This window comes from Neomonachus schauinslandi, chromosome 3 (assembly GCF_002201575.2).
Source record: "Neomonachus schauinslandi chromosome 3, ASM220157v2, whole genome shotgun sequence".
NCBI lineage: Eukaryota > Metazoa > Chordata > Mammalia > Carnivora > Phocidae > Neomonachus > Neomonachus schauinslandi.
In genome coordinates, this window is record NC_058405.1 from 124,688,061 (window position 1) to 124,696,525 (window position 8,465).

An 8,465-nucleotide genomic window follows, 5' to 3' on the forward strand; every position below is an offset into this window, starting at 1 on the left:
TCAGTAGGCATGCTTTCAGCCGCAAGATGAAGAATGCCTGAGTAAATGTGGCCCAGCCAGAGGGATTGCTTTTTCTCCCATAACAAGAAGAGTCAGTGCGTTCATTGTGTCAGAACTCTAGGAGGTGTCCTGTAATTTTCTTGGCTTTTCTCTCATGGTTGCAAAATGGCTACAACGGCAACAACCATTATTTCTACCTACAACCTCAGTTAAAACATGTTGTGGAGCTCTTCCCCTAAGCGGCCTGAGGTGACCTCTGAAAATGGTTCGCTATTCGCTTGACCCAGAAAACCCTACGAAATCATGTAAATCAAGGGTTCAAATCTTCGTGTTCACTTTAAGAACACACGTGAAACTGCCCAGGCCATCAGGGGTATGCATATCCGAAAAGCCATCAAGTATCTGAAAGACGTCACTTTGCAGAAGCAGTGTGTGCCATTCCGTCGCTACAATGGTGGAGTTGGTAGGTGTGCCCAGGCCAAACAGTGGGGCTGGACACAGGGTCGGTGGCCCAAGAAGAGTGCTGAATTTTTACTGCACATGCTTAAAAATGCAGAGAGTAATGCTGAACTTAAGGGTTTAGATGTTGATTCTCTGTTCATTGAGCACATCCAGGTGAATAAAGTCCCCAAGATGCGGCGTAGAACGTACAGGGCTCATGGTCGGATTAACCGATACGTGAGCTCTCCCTGCCACATTGAGATGATCCTTACTGAAAAAGAGCAGATTGTTCCTAAACCAGAAGAAGAGGTTGCACAGAAGAAAAAGATATCCCAGAAGAAACTGAAGAAACAAAAACTTATGGCCCGGGAGTAAATTCTGCAGAATAAATGCAAATAAAAATAAAAAGAGAAAAAAAAAAAAAAAAACATGTTGTGGAGGTGGCTTTCTCCCATTTGCTTCCTCTGAACCGTGAAGGAAGAAAAGATTCCAGGAGTCCCCCAGCAGAATTCTCATCTATCTCATTGGCCAGAACTGGGCTGTGTCCTCCTCCCCTAAAATAAAGTTATATCTACTCAAACATTAAACAATTATGATATTTAACAGTAAAGGAGCTTAAACCATTGTTTGTCATAGGAGCTTAAAGCGTTTTATTTGAATATGAAAGTACAAGGATGAACCAAGGAGGGCTGGAAAAAGGTGTTTTCAGGCTGCTCTCTGTAAGAGAGCACACACATTGCCCTTGGTGAGCGCCCCCAGTGGGAAGTTCCAAAGCTGACAGTGAGCTACAAAAATTGTTCTCAAGCCCAGCTAGCTGTGTATTAGACTCACATGGAAAGATGTATACAACTATCCATTGCATCCAAATGCATTGCATCCAAATCTCCACGATTGGAACTTAGGATCAGTTATTAGGATCAGTTATTTTCCCTTTCAGTTCCACTTGTGATTCCACTCTTCGGCCAGAGGTGAGAACGAGGGGTTAGGGCCAGCTGAGAGTACAGCCCAGGCTCATTATTCATGGTAGTTACGTACTATAAAGTTGTACTGAATTAGTGAACTGAATTAGTGAATGCTGCTCCCGGAGACATATGGAATGAGATCACACTCTGGTCACAACATTTCTGAAACTGATCAATATATAATCTTGTTTTGTGTGTGTGTTTCTGTTTAAAGACACCTAAATTAATATATATTGTTGAGTCATTAACATTGAACTCAGAGTTAACAGCACTATAACTCATACCTGAGTGATGCTTATCTAACACACATTTTCTCTGTGAGACACATCACGATTTTCCTGTGCTTAGAAACACCATATAACACTTCAGGACTATGCTCAGAGGCATTTTAAACAGTGAAATCACTGACAAAAAGCCCCAAAATGCAAAAAACTGGCACTAAATATACCACAAAAAGGACACTTGTTTACAGTTTGAGAGCTGAGACAAGAAGGCAGAGCTTCACCTTGTTTGACCTCAGCTGGGAACATGCGCATTGGGCAGCTCAAATTTTTCACTGCTCTGCACAGATCCACCAATGACCAAGCAAGCATCAAAAGTAATGATTTGGGAGTTACAAATTTTAGCGAGTAGGTAAATAGTTTCCTGGTCTAACCAGGAGAATATGAAAAACTCGTTTTTTTTGTGTGTTTTGTATACGTATTCCTAAATCATTCGTATTCAGTTTAGCTAAAGCCATGATATAAATGAACATATATTTTCAGTAATTTATTATGAGAGATGTTGTAGTTTGTAACATTCAGCTACAAAATCCATTGACTTGGACATTGTCAGATATTTGCTTAGGACAAATGGAACCTATTATGCATCACAGAAAATATATTCCTTCATGGCAGTAGTACTGTGAACACTTCAGAATGTCAATCTCCAGCAGATATTTGGAAAAATGGATCATATATAAATTCAACTAAAAAGGTCATCTTGGGGGGCGCCTGGGTGGCTCAGTTGGTTAAGCAACTGCCTTCAGCTCAGGTCATGATCCTGGAGTCCCGGGATCGAGTCCCACATCGGGCTCCCTGCTCGGCGGGGAGTCTGCTTCTCCCTCTGACCCTCCCCCCTCTCATGTGCTCTCTCTCATTCTCTCTCTCAAATAAATAAATAAAAAATCTTAAAAAAAAAAAATAAAAAGGTCATCTTGGGCGCCTGGGTGGCACAGTCAGTTAAGCATGTGCCTTCGGCTCAGGTCATGATCCCAGGGTCACGGGATCGAGTCCCACATCGGGTTCCCTGCTCAGTAGGGAGCCTGCTTCTCCCTCTCCTCCCTGCTCATGCTTGCTCTCTCTCTCTCTCTCTCTCACTATCTCTGTATCGCTCAAATAAATAAATAAAATCTTAAAAAATTAAAAAATTAAAAGGTCATCTAATGTCTGTAAACTTGAGAGAAGATAACAAGGGCAGAAAATCTGAATCTGAGTGACTTTAGAAGAATTTTTGCTTATCTTATACCTAACTGTTACCTAGGCTTTTGGTAGTTCTCCAACCTGTTGTTTCAGCAAAGAGAATGAGGGACAGAGGTAGGAATCCCTATATCATTTGAAAAACTATCTTCCTTATGATAAGCAATTAGAATTTCTTATACTTTGTTAGGCAGTTAGTTAGACACGAGCAAGGAGGGATTAAAGCAGGGGCTGGCCACCCCTGGGAGCCACCCCTGGGAGCCACCCCCAAGGGTTAACAGTGACACCTCCAGAGCAACCTCTAAGGCCTAACAGAACAGAAAAGGCTTAGCCACAGAGCTGGCTCAAAAGCCACAAGGGGACGTCTGAGAGCCATGCACACAAGGGTCTCAACTTGCCCTTAAGTACCTTCAAGATCACAACAAAACTCATTGTAAGTCCATAAATATGCAATACATAAATAAATATAATTATAACCAAATGCATCATGGGTAGGTGCATGTGTAGAGGCCAAAATGTTAAGTAACCACCAGCTGTCAAATGAAAATGTCAATCAAAGCTAAATTTACATGTACACAAAGCAGGCTTAAAAGGATGCAGCTAGAGCTTCTGGGGCCATTGCCGCTCTTACTCTGGCAGTGGCCCACTCTCACTCTTGAATCAAGTGAGCTATACTTATCAGTAGGTTGAGTATAAGGAGTAAGCTCTGTCTCCCCATTCTGGTCTCGGGTCTCCAATTCTTCGGTGCATCTGGGACAAGAAGAGAGCAACCAGGTAACACTTTTTCCCACCATGAAGAGGGAAATTAGGAAGATTATCAGGAAATCCAAGTTTCATACACAATAAAGCTCCATTGGGTAGCCACTTTTATTGCAAGTCTATCATACCCTTGGTGACCAATATTCAGACTGCAGTTCAAGGAAATTTAATGTGACATAGTGATACCTTAGAGGGGGATGGAGAGAGGCTCAGTGGGCGAGGCTCCGGGTCCCACCCCTACCCCAAAGAGAGCAGATCAATTTTTCTAAGTTTTATACTTTGGGACTGAGAGGGGAGGTGCACTTGGAGGAGAAAAGCACACTGGTGGTGACAGGGAGTCTGGTGGTGATGCCTGGAAACAGTACATGAAGATCTGCTTGTACCATCAACCACAGGAAGGGCTTTCCTCTGGCCCAAGGAATCAAGTTTCAGTAGAAGTGTTTTAAGATTTTATTTATTTATGTATTTGAGAGAGTGAGAGAGAGAGAACATGGAGGGAGGAGCAGAGCGAGAGGGACAAGCGGACTCCACGCTGAGCCCAGAGCCCAGTGCAGGGCTCCATCTCAGAACCCTGAGATCACCACCTGAACCAAAACCAAGAGTCGGACATTTAACTGACTGAGCCACCCAAGCGCCCCAGTAAAAGTATTTTAAGTTGATATTACCTCAAGTCTTTCTGGCATCCCTGAGGCAATTTCTTCTGAGGAAGACTAGGAAAATTAACTTTTGCCCTGAATAAATGCATCATTTTGGATATGACAGTGGCTAATCTCTTATCACCGCAGGGCCCTGACTAAATTAAAAAAAAAAAAATTGTCATGACAAAACAAGTCCATATTTTTCCATATATTTGGAAAAGCATTTGAAAATCTCTGTGCTGAAATATCAGATCATGATGTGTGAAGAATTCTTTAAAAATAACAAATATTTTACCAGAGCCTTCTTAAACTGTTTCCCAACAAGTAAAAAACACGAATGCAGGCTGGGCAGCTGCCTTTACCCCAACAATTTTTTGTAGGACCAAATATTAGCAGAGTTGGGCAAGTTCTGGAAACAGTACACCATATTGTTGACCGAGGGAAAGGGACTTCTATACTTGTTGTAAATGAAAGAATGCTTGCGTAAAGTCGGTAAATGAATAAATGACCGATTTACTCAGGCTGCAAATTATACCACATTTTAAAAAGTAAAATGATGCTAAAATTTATAATTATATATATAATTTGTAATTATTATTAAATTTTTAAAAATATTTTTAAAATGTTTTTGTAAAGTATTTCTTGATTACTGCTAAAATAATTTAATCTTTTCTCCTCTAAATTCCTAATTAGAATGTGCATTTGCCTGCCTACAACACATACCTGTGTTGAGGGTACACAGCCCAAGGGGAGCTTACACAGCCCTTCCCAACCTTTAGAACTGATACAAAATTTTGGAACTTATTTAGTGCGGTTGGCTTTCAATGTGTTGATTCTTTCTCCCTCGAATGCAGTGAAAGCTTCAAAAGGGACATATTGTACTATGTGAGAATTGCTTTTTTTAAATATAGAGTGGTCCAAATTATTTTATTACTACCAATGATCTACTTAAAAAATATTTTCAAGATGAAGGATTTATTATTTTAGTAGATGGGTAAAGGTAAATAAGGTTGCAAGCATGGATTGTGAGTAATATTTGATTTAATACTTTTTAGAAATGTTTTGTTTCTCAGGAATAGACTGGTTATGTGCACATAAATGTGCCATATGTTGATAAGGAATTAAGAATAATATTAACATTTACTATTTGTTGAATACCATGATGAACTGTAGAGACAACCTGAGCTTCTTCACAAAATGAATTCCAAAAGCTGACCCAGGTTCTCTGGGAACAGCCAGGAACTGCCTGTGGCTCATCATGTTCCCTGGAACTTTGATGACAAAGTGACTCCTGTGAGGAGCCAGCACACACAAAGCAGCGCAGCCTGAGCCCAGACGGTCAGTCCTGTGTCGCCCCTCTCAGGAAGGCACTCAGAAAGGGGAAGCCCTCCCTTGCTCCTTCCTCAGGCGGTTGTGCGCTACCTGCCTATCATTGTGTTGCCTCTGCTGCCCTCTTGTGGGGGTTTTACTATCAAATAGTAAGTAACTGTCAGAACTGATTTGGCTGGTGTCAAGTAAGTACAATTCCAACTATGAACAATATAGATTTTTGACAGATAACAGAAAAGGTAGGTAATCTGTATTTCCCATGGGAAGATAAAACCATGGCTATAATTTAGTAAAACCTTAAAGTATTATATTTTACAAAAGCCAAGAAAAACATCGAGGGCTCATTGTCCTAGTAGGGAATATCCCCATTTAACAAAGGAGAAACCAAGATTCATAGAAGTTCTATTACATTGCCCAGTGTCACACAGCCAGCAGATGAGCTTGGAGTCAATTATAAATCTCCAAAATACTTATTGCACAGTTCCTTCAAGAGTTAGCATAGACAATAATGGCTAGAACCAACTGTTTTAACATGTCCATTTTCTTATTTTTCCAGTATGGTGAGGCCAACATATCAGAGATGATTGCCATTGATAAAGTAGTTTATTACAATTTCTAAGAGGAGGGGGCACACCACAGCATGCAGGATCCCATAGAGAAACACCAGAAGGCAGCAGGACCAAGGGGAAAGCATGGGCAGAGCCTTTATTGTGGTTTCTATGGGAAAGGCAAGGCAAGGTAGGGTAAGCAGAGTTAGAATGGACTAGTTTGAATAATTTTAGAGGGCTCTAGGGCATAGAGGTTATCCCCAACTGCCTGTATCTGGCCCTGGGGAGATTAGTGTGGAGAAACACTGTCTTTTGGGGTGGAAGAGCCAGACAGAGGAGGTAGTTTACAGCAGGAGCTGTGGATTGCCTAGTTTACATATGAAAGATGAGTCATTTGTTATCTCCGAGAATTGGCTAGTCCTGGGAGGGCCAGTTTCTCTGTAGTCAGAGAGGCCCTAGATGCCAGAGCATCAAGAAGAGAGAAAATAAGAAAATAAAGTAAATACACCAATTAACACATTCTCTTGAACTCAGAATGTGTGTGTGAATGAATGAAATCAGTAGTAATAAAGATAAATCATCCTAACTCTGACATTGATATAAATTTATTATCTGTATGATGTGATTAGCTGATAGTTTTATATATATGTTACCAAATATCAATCAAGAAGAAATGTCAAAATTGATCTAAATATCAGCTGGGTTTTTTTTTTTTTCATTATTGGAAACTATAACAGGGTCAGAAGCTTCAAGATACATGTTTTCCTGAAAGGTTGAGATCATAATTACTTATTTCAAATTTATACTGAAAAAGATCTATTTTAGGCACATGCTTTTCCAGCAGAAATGAGTTTTGTTTCCTTCTAAACAGCTTTTATTTTGTATGCATATTTATTTAAGAAAATGTGCAGAAAGGTATTTTGTATCGGAATTTGAATTTAAAGAACCATTTTCTTACCCATCTACCTAGATATTTACTCTCTGTGTCCCCATTCAGCCCTTTTGGTAACTTCTCTTCATTTAATTATGCTTTCTGATATCACTAACTACCATTTTCAACAATTTATGAGCAAACCATTGTGTAAAGCTTCTGTTGCTAGGTTACATTCTCCTTTACTGGAATCATGGTGGCTGAATAAAAACCTAGGTTCTTGTTCTCTCTCTCTCTGCCCCCCACCGTCCCCCCCAACACTTCTATATAGCCTATTTGTTTAATCAACTCTTTGGATTTAATTCGCCATTCAATATAATTATTCTATAAATATTTACTGTATGCAGTTTACCTGCACTTTTGTCATACCTTACATAAAAATTAAATGGGTTGAGTCTCTAATTGAAAAGTTGTTGGGGCACCTGGATGGCTCAGTCGGTTAAGCGTCTGCCTTCAGCTCAGGTCATGATCCCGGGGTCCTGGGATGGAACCCCGCGTTGGGCTCCCTGCTCAGGGGGGGGAGCCTGCTTCTCCCTCTCCCTCTGCCTGCCGCTCCCCCTGCTTGTGCTAGCTCACGCTCTCTCTCTCAAATAAATAAAATCTTTAAAAAAAGAAAAAGAAAAAAGAGTTGTTAAGTTTTGGCAGGATTGTAAGTGTAAACTGTGGGATTTCTTTTTCTTCAATGTATATGATATTTCCCACTTGCTCCTAAAGATCCATGCTCTCTCCCCTCTCCTTTCCACTGTGGCCTGGGACACATTCATGAACATTCTTTCCCTCTGGCTTCTGACTGAGATCAGCCAGTGGAAGCACTGACAGGAGATCAGAGGCAGGGAAAAGAGTGAGGTTATAGTATTTGCTCCCTCAGCTCCCTTCTGTGCAGTTCATCATCGTGTATCCCTCTACTAAAGGTCATGTGTCAGATGACCCTCTCCATACAGTTACTGTCTGTAGGTTTCAACACTGCTTCTTTGCCTTGCCCTCTCATCCTAAGGGCAGTAATGGATCCTCCTTGTAGCTTGCACTGAGATGCTATATCACCCTTTATTGCTGCCTGTTAACTATGTTAACACCTTTGTAAATGGTGACTTTATTATTAGAGTTCCTCAATTACTATGTTTGAGTGTGCCATCTGCTGTTTTCTGGTGGATATGGCAGCAACTGAGTTTTTTGGATAAAGGTTGGAGAGCAAAGCAAGTGTCCGAGGTAGGTTAAATAGAGCAGATCTTGGATGGGGCATTAACTGGGCTCCTTACATCCACCCAGTTTGTGCCTGGCACCAACGCCGATCATGGGTCCTTATTTATATTAGTATATATTATAATTCCAATCCTCAGGGACCGTACAAGGAGAATACCAAACTTTTTTCTTTTTATTCAGTTCAGTTTTTAATTTAGTAT

The 8,465-nt window shown here is 40.7% G+C and overlaps 1 pseudogene; it reads left to right on the forward strand.

The window, feature by feature from the left end:
* Positions 1–262: 262 nt before the first annotated feature.
* Positions 263–816, forward strand: LOC110591911 (annotated as a pseudogene).
* Positions 817–8,465: the final 7,649 nt, after the last annotated feature.